Here is a 12,264-nt window from a genome sequence, read left to right as displayed (position 1 = left end):
CACTGGAGGATGCAGCACCACGGCACTGGGTTCACTGGAGGCTGCAATTCTGTTGGCAGAGGGTTCACTGGAGGCTCCAGTGCCTCGTGTGCTGGGTTCACTGGATGATGCAGTTCTGTAGGCACTGTGTTCACTGGAAGATGCAACTCCGTGGGCATTGGTTTCACTGGAGGCTGCAGTGCCTCGGGCTGAGGGTTCACTGTTAGCAGCAGTGGTGGCGCAGTGGGTGTCCTGCAAGAAGTGCTTCGGGGAGTGGATTCACTGTAAGCTTCAGTGCGTTGGACAATGGGTTCATTTGAGGCGGCAGGGCCTCAGGCACTGGGCACACTGGAGGATCCATTGCCGCGGGCATTGGGTTCACTGGAGGATGCAGTGTCGAGGGCACTGGGTTCACTGGAGGCTGCAGTGCCACCGGCAGTGTGTTCACTGGATCTCCAGTGCTGCGGGTCCTGGTTTCACTGGAGGATGCAGTGCCGCTGGCATTGGGTTCACTGGAGGATGCATTGTCAAGGGCACTGTTTTCACTGGAGGCACCAGTGCCACGAGCACTACGTTCACTGGAGGAGGCTATGTCGCAGTCACTGGGTTCACTGGAAGCTGCCGTGTCGCGGTCACTTGGTTCACTGGAGGCTCCAGTGCCACGGGCACTGGGTTCACTGGATGATGCAGTGCCGCAGGCACTGTGTTCACTGGAGGATGCACTGTCGCGGGCCCTGGGTTCACTGGAGGCTCCACTGCCGCGGGCACTAGGTTCACTGGATGATGCAGTGTCGCGGGCCTTGTTTTCACTGGAGTGCCGACATCATGCACTGAGATTGACGACTGCAGTCACTCGGAGTAACCGCAGACACTGAGTGTGTCTTTGACTTCAGTCACTGGGAGTGACTATGACATCAGTCACTGCGAGTAACTTGACTTCAGTCAGTGAGAGTGACGTCAGGATTGACTTCAATCACTGGGAGATACTTCGAGAGTGACTTTGGTCAGTGGGAGTGACTTCAGTCATTGGGGGTGAGTGACTTCAGTCACTGGGCATGACCTCAGGCACTGGGCATGCCTGTGCCCTTCAGGCAGGGGGTTAGCCTTCAGGCATAGGGTGAGAATTCAGGCATGGGGCGTGCCTTCAGGCAAGGGGCGTGCCTTCAGGCACTGGGTGGGGCTTCATGCATGGGGCAAGGCTTCAGGCATGGGGCTTGCTTTCAGGTGCGTGGCTTGCCTTCAGGCATGGAGCTTGTCTTCAGGCACGGGGAGTGCCTTCAGTTATGGGGAGCCACTTCCGGCATGGGGTGTGCCTTCAGGTACTGGGAGCATCTGTGCCCTTCAGGACACTTTCCATGGAAAGTAATGCTGCACAACTTCTGGCCCCACATGTGTGTGGTCATATCAGATTTAGGAATTTTGTCCTCATCGAGAGAGAGAGAGAGTCTTAGCTAGTGTTTGGGTTTGGGCCAGGGACTTAGATAGGGCTGAATGGACAGAAGACCCATGATCACCCTGGAAGGCTGAAGTGAGGGCCCATGCACTAATGTGTGTAAGGTTTAGGATTATGGTAAGAGTTGGTGTGAACTTTAGGTTGAGGGGTATGGTGCGGGTCAATGTTACTGTTAGGTTTAGGTCCCAGGAGGTTCTAGGCAGTGAACTCCTAGCAGTGCAGTGGTCTCCACATAGGGCTGAATGGAGACTGCATGAAAGCCTCTAGTTCAGGCTTCGTCTTTCCATGCCAGAGCCAGCCTCCCGTGTGTGCCACTCTTCAGTTGGGCCTTAGCACCCTCCTTGTGCAACTCCATGCCGGCAGTGGAATTGACATGATGATGTTCCAATTCCATACCGAATAATACTTCAGGGGTCTGGGCCCTATGGGCATGTTGTTCTCAGAATTCGGAACTCGATCCTCATTGGGAGAGAGCCATCTCTAGGGTTAGGGTATGTTCCAGCGACATAAGCACGGCTGAAGCGACACCAGTCCCTTGAGCTACATGGAGGTCTGAATAGGGCGCATGCACAGGTGCAGGTCAGATGTAGGGTTACGGTTAGAGTTGGTGAGGTTGGTGTCTATAGTTATGTTCATTGTTATAGTTCTGTTCATAGTCATGTTCATGGTGAGGTTGGTGTGTATAGTTATGTTCATTATTGGGTTTGGGGTTAAGTCCTAGGTGGCTCCAAGCGATAAACCAACAGCAATGCAGTGAGCTTCCTGGAGGGCTCAGTGGAGGGCATATTGCAGGTTGTCTGTCATGCTTAGTCTTTGTTTGCCAGGGCAAGCCTCCATCGTGGGCCATTCTTTGATTGAGCCTCAGCAACCACTTCTGCAGCAACATCTGGGCTTTGGATATTACATGGTGATATTCCACATTTCACACCGAGTAATAGTCCTCCTCCTCTGGACTCCATGTGTGTGGTATCCTCAGACAAAAGAATTGAGTCACCATCAGGAGAGAGCCTTAGTTTGAGTTAGAGTTTGCTTCAGGGCCATAAGCAGTGCTGAAGCAACACTACTCACGTTATCTACATGGGGTGTTGGATGAGGGACCATGCACACGTGAGGGTCTGGTGTAGGATTAGTGTTAGAGTTGGAGTGAGGTTTAGGTTGAGGAGTACTGCGAGGGTCACAGTTAGGGTTAGGGTCCAGGAGGCCCTAGGTGCTGAAACCCAAGCAGATTATCTGTCGATGTTCCATGTTCCATGCGAGTAACGCTGCAGTGCTTCTGGGCCCCATATGCGTGGTGACTGAGACTTAGGAATTTGTTCCTCAATGAGAGAGAGCCATTACTAGGGTTAGGTATCGGCCCAGGGATGTAGATAGGTCCAAATCCACATGCGTCCGTGATCGTTCTGGAGGACTCCATAGGGCCCATGCTTGGGTGCGGGTCATGTGTAGGGTTAGCGTTAGAGTTGATGTGAAGTTTAGGTTGAGGTGTATGGTGAGGGTCAAGTTTAGTGTTAGTGTTAGGTCCCAGGAGGTTCCAGGCAGTGAACGCCTAGCAGTGCAGTGGTCTCCACAGAGGGCTGAGTGGAAGCTGCATGGAAGTCTACAGTTCAGACTAAGTCTTTGCGTCCCAGGGCAGCATCCTATGTGTGACACTCTTAAGTTGGGCCTCAGCAACCTCCTTGTGCAGCTCCATCCCAGCAGTGCAAATGAGATGATGATGTTCCAATTCTACACTGAAGAATACTGCAGGGGTTTGGACCCTATGTGCATGGTGTTCTCAGAGTTAGGAACTGGATCCCCTTTGGGGGAGAGCCATAGCTAGGGTCAGGATTCGGTCCAGGGACATAAGCAGGGCCGAAGCAACACCAGTCCCATTATCTAGATGGAGGGCTGAATGAGCACACATGCAGGGGTGCAGGTCAGGTGTAGTGTTACCTTTAGAGTTGGGGTGAGGTTGAGGATGATGTGTATGGTTCTGGACAATATGATGGTTAGGTTTTGTCCTGGGTCCTCCAGAAGCTGAAGCACCAGCAGTGCTGGTCTTCCTGTAGGGCTCAGTGGTGAGCACATGGGAGGGTGTAGGTCATGCTTAGTCTTTGAGAGCCAGGGTGAGCCTCCTTTGTGGGCCACACTTTGGTTGAGCCTCAGGAACCACTTCTGAAGCAACATCTGGGCTTTGGATATTACATGGTGATATTCCACATTCCATGCCGAGGAATCCGCCTCTTCTTCTGGAAGGGAGGTATCCTCAGACTTAAGAATCGGGTCACCATCTGGAGAGAGCTTTAGATAGAGTTGGGTTTCAGACCAGGGCCATGAGGAGGGCCAAAGCTACCCCATTCCACTTACCTCCATGGGGTGATGAATGGTTGCCAGTGTGCAGGTGAAGGTCAGTTGTAGGGTTAGCGTTAGTGTAAGAATGAGTTTGAGGTTCAGGGTATGGTGAGGGTCACGGTTAGTGTTAGGGTTAGGGCCCAAGAAATTCCAGGCGGTGAACCTCTAGCATCACAGTGGTCTCCACGGAAGGCTGAGTGGTGGCTGCACGGGAGCCTTCAGTTCAGACTTATTCTTTGTGTTTCAAGGCCAGCCTCCCGTGTGTGCCACTATTCATTGGGTCTCAGTAGCCTCCTGGGGCAGCTCCATCCCAACAGTGGAAATGAAATGATCATGTTCCAATTCCATACCGAATAATACTGCAGGGGTTTGACCTATATGCATGGTGTTTCAGAATTAGGACCTGGATATCCATTGGGAGAGAACCACGGATAGGGTGAGGTTCTGTCCAGGGACATAAGCAGGGCTGAAGAGACACCGGTCCCATTATCTCCATGAGAGCCTGTATGAGGGCCAATGCACAGGTGAGGGTCAGGTGTAGGGTTAGGATTAGCGTTGGGGTGACGTATAGGTTGAGTAGTATGGGGAGGGTCATGGTTTGGGTTTGGGCTAGGTTCCAGGAGGCCCAAGGTGCTGAATCCAAGGCAGTGCAGTTGTTTCCCTGGGGGACCCAGAGGAGTGTGCATGGGAGGGTGCCTGTCATGCTTATTCTTTGGGTGCCAAGGCCAGCTTCTTGTGTGGGCCACTCTTCGGTTGGTCCTCAGCAACCCCCTTGTGCAGGTCCCTCTGGGCTTTGGAAATGGTATGGTGATGTTCCCCGTTCCATGCCAAGTAAGCCTGCACCACATCTGGGCCCCATGTACGTGGTTTTCTCCGAGTTAGGAATTGGGTCCCCATTGGGAATGAGCCATAGCTAGGGCAAGCGTTTGATCCAGGGACAGGACGTAAGCAAGACTGAAGAAACAACAATCCCTTTACCTCCATGGAGGGCTGAGTGAGGGCTCATGCACGGATGCAGGTCACGTGTAGGGTTAGCGTTAGACTTAGGGTGAGGTTCCGATTGAGGAGTATGGAGTGGGTCATGATTAGGGTGAGAGATAGCTCCAAGGAGTCCCCAGGTGATGAACTCCATGCAGTGCAGTGGTCTCCTGGGAGGGCTCAGTGGAGGGCACATGGGAGGGTTCTGGTCAGGTTTAGTCTTTGGTTACTGGTGCCAGCCTTGCATGTGTGCCACTTTTGGGCCTCAGCAAGCACTTTGGCACCTCCCTCTGGTATTTGGACATGACATGGTGGTGGTCCATGCTCCATGTGGAGTAATCCTGCACTGCTTCTGGGCCACAGGTGCATGATATTCTCTGCATTAGGAATTGGATCCCCATCGGGATAGAGAAATAGGTAGGATTACAGTTAGATCCAGGGACATAAGCAAGGCTGAAGCAACAACAGTCCATTTATCTCCATTGAGTATGAATGAGGGCCATGCGCAGTAGCAGGTCAGGTGTAGGGTTAGTGTTAGAATTGGGGTGAGGTTTAGGTTGAGGAATATGGCTAGGGTCATGGTGAGGGTTAGGGGTAGGTTTCAGGTGGCGCTTAAGTGCAGAAACCTAATAGTGCAGTGGTCTCCTAGAGGGTTGAGTGGAGGGCGCAAAGGATGGTGCCATTCCTTCTTAGTCTTAGGGTGTGAAGGCCCTCCTTGGGTGTAGGACACTCCTTAGTTGGGCCTCAGCAGCGCCCTTGTGCAGCTCCCTCTGAGCTTTGGAAATGGCATGGTGATGTTCCAGGTTCCAAGCCGAGTGATTTACACCATGAGTGTGCTGTTGTCAGTCATTGGAATTGGGTTGCCAGGAGGAGGGAGACTTAGCTAGGGTTAGGGTTCAGTGCAGGGACATCATCAGGGCAGAGTGACTCCAGTCTCATGAATTTCATGAGGGCTGAAGTGAGAAACCTTGTGAGGGTATGGGTCTGGTATAGAGTTAGTGTGAAAGATAGGTTTAGGTTTAGGTTGAGTGCTAGGGTCAGGATTCTGGTTAGGGTTGGGGATAGGTCCCACGAGGCTCCAGATGCTGAACCCACAGCAGTTCAGTGGTCTCCCTGAAGTGCTGACTGGAGTACACAATGGATGCTGCGCGTCAGGATTAGTCTTTCGGTTGCCAGGCCAGACAACTGTTTCTGGCACTCTTCGGGTAAGCCTCAGGAATGCTCTTGGGCACAACGGAAGCTGCCGGTCAGGATTAGTCTTTGGGTTCCAAGGCTAGACAAGTGTATTGGACACTCTTTGGGGAAGACCTCAGGAATCCTCTTATGCAGCAGCAGCCGGGCTTTGGAAATGACATGGTGATATTCCACGTTCCAAGCTGAGTGATCCTGCACTGCTTCTTGACCCCATGTGCATTCTGTTGTCAGACAATGTAATTGGGTACCCCTAGGGAGTGAGTTTTAGCTAGGGTTAGGGTTCAGTGCAGGGATGTGGCCAGGGACAAAGGACTCCAGTCTCGTGATCTCCTTGGAGGGCTGAAGTGAGGGCACATGCGCTGGTGTGGGTCTGGTGTAGAGGTATTGTGAGATATATGGTCAGGTGAGATTGAGGGTTATGCTCAGGGTTATGGTTATGGTTAGGGTAGGTCAAAGAATGATCCAGGCGCTGTACCCAGAGCAGTGCAGTTGTCTCCCCAAAGGGCTGAGTCAGTGCACAATGGAGGCTGCTTGTCAGAATTAGTGTTTGGGTTCCAAGGATGAACAACTCTATAAGGTCTGGTGTAGATAGGTGAGTCTAGTGTGATAGAAACTGTTAGATTTATGTTGAGGGTTATTGTTAGGTTTACGGTTAGGTTTAGAGTTAGGTCCCAGTAGTCTCCAGGCGCTGAACCCACAGCAGTGCAGTCGTCTCCCGGAAGGGTTGAGCGGAATGCACAACGGAGGCTGCCAGTCAGGAATAGTTTTCAGTTTCCAAGGCCAGACAACTGTATCGGGCACTCTTCAGGTAGGCCTGTTGAATCCTCGAGTGCAGTGGCAGCCGGGCTTTTGAAATGACATGATGATGTTCCACATTCCACTCCAAGTATTCCTGTACCACTTCTCGATTCCATGTGCGTGCTGATGTCAGACTGTGAATTGGGTCCCCATGGGGAAGGAGCCTTAGCCAGGGTTAGGGTTCAGTGCAGGGAAGCCACCAGGGCCGAAGCAACTCCAGTCTAGTGGTATCCCTCAAGGGCTGACCTGAGATCCCATGCGAGGCTGTGGCTCAAGTGTAGGGTTAGGGTTAGAAATAGGGTTACGATTAGGTTGAGGGTTATGGTTAGGGGTACGGTTAGGGTTTTCTTTGTTCCCAAGGCTCCATGCACTGAACCCACAGCAGTGCAGTTGCCCCCACGAATGACTGAGTGGTGTGCACAACCGAGGCTGCGGGTCAGGATTAATCTTTGGGTTCTAAGGACAGACAACTGTATCTGGTCTGGTGTAGATACATGTGTCTAGTGTGAGTAATAGGGTTAGGTTTAGGTTGAGGGTTAGCATACGGTTCTGGTTAGCATTAGGGTTAGGTTCCAGGAGGTTCCAGGCACTGAAAGCACAGCAGAGCAGTTATCTCCCCGAAGGGCAGAAGGGAGTACACAAAGGAGGGTGCTGGTCAGAATTAGTCTTTTGCTTCCAAGGCCAGACAACTGTATGGGCCACCCATCAGTTAGGCCTCAGGAATCCTCTTGTGCAGCTGCAGCCACGCTTTGGAAATACATGGTGATTTCCACATTCTATGCTGAGTGTTCATGAACCATTTCTGGTCTTGGTGTGTGTGCTGTTATCAGTCTTTCGATATGGATCCCCATGGGGAGAGAGGCCTTAGGTTTATAGTTTTAGACTTAGCGGGTAGAGTTAGAGGGTTAGGACGAGGGTTTTAGGGTTAGAATTAGAGGCTTAGTGTTAGAGGGTTAGGGTAAGGTTAGGGTGAGTTCGGGTTATGTTTACATTTGCGGTTAGTTAGAGGTAGGGCTAGGGTTAGGGGAAGGATGGGGGCAGTATTTAGCATTAGGGTTATGGTTAGTGTTAGGTGTTAGGTTTAGGTGGTGGGATTTTGTTTAGTGATAGGGTTAGGAGTTGGGCAAGGAGTAGGTCATGCTTGCACCCCCACTTTGAGCGGGAAGGTGTTCATGTGTGGATACCGCCCTCCATGTTTGAGGGATTGTGTTCTTGCTATCGCCCCAGTCTCTCTGCACTGCAGGTTGTTCTTGCCTCGCCCATTCCAGCTTTGCTCTGGAGTTTTTCACACCATCACCCCACACTCTCTCGGTATGGTAGGATTTCACATACCACCCAATCCTTTTTGGTGCATGGGGTGTGCTCACACATGCGACCCTCCACCCCCTCTGCATGCGATGGTGTCACCCATGAGCCTCACCCCTCCTTAGATTGGGATTACTGATGCCAGTATTAAATCTGATACTGATGCCAGTATTAAATCATGAATATCTTTTTCCAATTTCACAACTGAAAAAGTAGGCGTTTCTTAAGGTAAGGTTTATGTTTAGGATTAATATTAGGTGTGAGTTAAGGTTTAGCACATGGTTCAATCCCCCTAGGTGTGGGATGCCTTCATGAATGTGTCCCATCTGCTTCTCTTTATCCGCGATGTAGCAGTGATAGTCCTTTTAATTCAGATGTTTTCCTTGGCACCTGGATGTCTCTGGGTTAAGCTTCCCACTCCGTCTTGGTTCATGGTCTCTGGGTTTCTGGTTTTGAGCCCTGGGTAGCTTCTGTGCTGATGGCTCTGAATCTGGGGCCTGCTTCAGATACTATCTGTCTCTCTCTCTCTCTCTCTGCCCATGCCCCACTTGTGTTCTTTGTGTCTTTCAAAAATTAATGTACCTAAAATCATTTTCAATCCGATGTTTCCTGGATGGCTCTTTTCACTTTCATTGCTGAAGAAGAAGGCGTCTGTCTCATTCATTGTTCTTTTGTTATCTTTGGCATAGCTGACAACATATACGACATTTCCCCAGCCATCATCGGGGATGCTCAGCATTTCTTCTACCAGCCAGACACCTCTCATCCACTGTAACACTGCGTTCCTCTAGAGCATCCCACATGCTCTCGGAAACTAGACTGTAACTGTGGATGGTAGCAGTGTCCCATAGTCTTCTGATGGTATTTCAGGAGGTTCTTCATTCGCATCTTTGGTTACCTGAGTGTCTTCTGACATCTTCTCTCATGTTTCCACTAGGCCACTGCTATGATGCTCAACAGGGAACCCGAAGCACACAGGGATTCAGGAGCAGACCAACTACCGCTTCGCTCCCACAAATGGTCGCCTTGGAACTCTTTATGGAAGAGGAGAAAACACCCACCACCACCGTTTCATAACTCTGCACCGAATGTGGAGACAACAATCACCCACCCCCAAAAGGAAACTCTAGCAGGGTACATGTATCAAACCTAAGGTGTTGGTTATGTATTTTGGATCAATAAGTGAGGTTGTACTTTTGACTGGTAAGTGTACAACTAAATCCCTCAGAGGGGATATTCTCTGAGGTCACCCCAACCTAAATTGTTGGCCCATGGGGAGATGTGTTGTCCCTATTGACTGTATTGTCTTGTCCTGTTCTTGCCTCTTGACGGGAAGGTCCATTTCACCGATTGAAAGAGACACCAAGGGAGTAGTGTTGCCACTATTAAATCTGATGTTTCATGAATGAGTCTTTTCATTTTGATGGCTGAAGAAGCAGCATCTCTTATGATGAGGGTTAGGGTTTGGATTACCCTGAGGATTAGGGTAAGGGTTAGGTCATGCTTGCACCCCCCGTTTTGGCAAGGGAGGAAGGTCACACCTGACCCCTGCCACCCTCCTTGTGGAATGGTGTTCAGGCATGCAACCTGCCTCCCCTCCACAAGGGAGTAGTGATGCCACTACTTAATGTGTTGTTTTATGAATGGCTCTTTTCACTTTCACAGCTGAAGAAGCAGGCATTTCTTAACATAAGGGTTATGGTTAGGATTGCTGTTCATGGTTCGGGTATGGGATAGGCCATGCCAGCACCCTCCCTTGGAGTGGGAGGGCGTTCACACATGAGCCACGACCCCCTCATCTCAGGAGTGTGTTCACCAATAGGAACCAGTCCCCTTCAGCGGGGGGATGTTGATGTATGCGCCTGCACCCATCTCGTGTGCGAGGGTGTTCATGCATGGACACCACAACGCTTGGTGAGGGAGGGCATTTGTCCATGCACCATGCCCTCCTTGGCTCAGGAGGTGTTCACGCATGAGCACAGTGCCCCCGTGGCTTGGGAAGGTGTTCAGGTATGTGCATGAACCTGCTCCCCAGCGTGGGAGGGCGTTCACGCATGTGCCCTCCCCCCTCAGGCGCTGGAGGGGGTCACCTGTGTCCAGCACCACTAGTCAGCAAGGGAGTAGTGATGCCACTATTAAATCTGACGTTTCATGGACAGCTGTTTTCTCTTTCACAGCTGAAGAAGCATGCATCTCTTAAGGTCAGGGGTAGGGTTATCATTACAGTTAGGGGTTAAGAATAGGGCTAGGTCATGCTTGCTCTCCCCCCTCAGCACCGGAAGACTTCACGCATCACCCTACTATCCTGAGCAAGGGAGAGTGTTCACCCTTTCACCCCAACCCCTGAGAGTGGTAAAATATTGAAGCACGTGCTCCACTCCACTTCCGCTGGGGAGGGCTTTCACACATGCGTAGATCCCCCCTTCGGGAAAGATTGTTCACATATGTGCATGACCACCTGTCGGGTCGGGAGGGTGTTCACTCATGGGCACACCCCACCTCTGCATGGGAGAGGTTCATGCATGTGTCTTGCTCACCTCAGCAGGGAGGGCTTTTACGCATGTGCACAGCCTCACCTTGGTGTGGGAGGAGGTCACCCATGCAGAGCGTCACCCTTCAATGAGGGAATAGTGATGCCATTATTAAATGTGACGTTTCATGAATGGTTATTTTCAATTTCACAGCTGAAGTAGCAGACAACTCTTAAGGTAAGGGTCTGGGTTAGCATTACCATTAACGGTTATGGTAAGGGTTAGGTCATGCTTCCACACCCACCCCCTCCTCTCTAGAGTGTATTCACACAATAGCACCGCCCCTCAGTGTGGGAGAATATTCATGCATGTGTCCTGCCCCCTTCAGCGTGGGAGGGTGTTCACACATGTGCCCCATCCTCTTCAGCTTGGAAGTGCATTCACGCATTCTCACATTTGCACCACCCGTCCCAAGGTGAGGGAGGGTGTTGACACATGTGCCCTGTCTCCTTCGGCATGGGAGGTGGTACACACATGCTCCTCATCCCCTCGGTGATGGATGGTGTCACCCATGAACAGTGCCACCCCTTGGCAAGGGAGTACTGTTGTCACTATTAAATGTGACCTTTCATCAATGATTCTTTTCACTTTCACAGCTGAAGCAGCATGCATCACTTAAGGTAAGGGTTAGGGTTAGCTATACATTTAGGCTTTAGGGTAAGGGTTAGGTCATGCTTGCTTCCCCTCTCTGCACGAGAGGTGTTTCACTAATACTCCCTGCCCCCCTGGCACAGATGGGCACAGCCCTCCATCCGTGTAGAAGGGTGTTCTCACGCACAACCCTCCTTGGCGATGGAACGTGTTTGTGCATGCACCCTGCCCCATTAGTGCGTGAGTTTGTTCTCGTGTGTGTAAGGCCCCCCCTCCTGGTGGAAGGGCGTTCACCCATGTGCACCATCCCCCCACTTTGGCATGGGAAGGTGTTGACCTATGTGACATGACACGTCAGCATGGGGGAATATTCACACATCTGCCCCGCCCCCCTCTGTCCGGGAGGGTGTTCATGCATGCGCACAGCCACCAGTGAGGGACGGTATTCATGCATGCGCACAACAACCCCTCCATGAAGGAGGGCATTCACATATGCGCCATGCATCCCTCAACAAGGGAATGGTTCAAGCATGTGCCCCATACCTATTTTGGCATGGGAGGGTGTTGACCTATGTACCTTACCCCCTCAGCGCTGGAGGGTGTTCATAGATGTGCACAGCCCCCGTTGTGGCGGAAGTGTGTTCATACTTCTGAACAACCCCGGCTGGGGGAGGGATGCCATTCTCACGTTGGCCCCACCCCATACCACTGGGTGCTGTTCACACATGTGCACAGCTCTCCCTACTGGCGTAAGAGTGTTCACACATGCACAAAACTCCTGCTCCAAGAGGTAGGGTGTTTCCACATGAGCACAATCCCCATCACTGAGGGAGGGCATGCATGCATGCTCCTTACCCACTACCGCAGGAGGCTGTACAGGCATGCGCACTGCCCCCCCTACTGGTGTATGTTCACGCATGCACACAGCTCCCCTCAATGAGGGAAGGCATTTGCACATGCGCCCCCTTCCCCTGGGCAAGGAAGGGTGTTCAGGCATGCACAGAACCACCACCTCAGCCAGGGAGGTCGTTGGTGCATGCGCCCTGCCCCACTTAGCACAGGAGGTGGTTCAGGCTTCCGCCTGGCCCCCTGTCAGCATGTGAG

This window comes from Panthera tigris, chromosome E2, assembly GCF_018350195.1.
Source record: "Panthera tigris isolate Pti1 chromosome E2, P.tigris_Pti1_mat1.1, whole genome shotgun sequence".
Taxonomy (NCBI): Eukaryota; Metazoa; Chordata; class Mammalia; order Carnivora; family Felidae; genus Panthera; species Panthera tigris.
Note: the sequence above shows the minus strand (reverse complement) of the source record.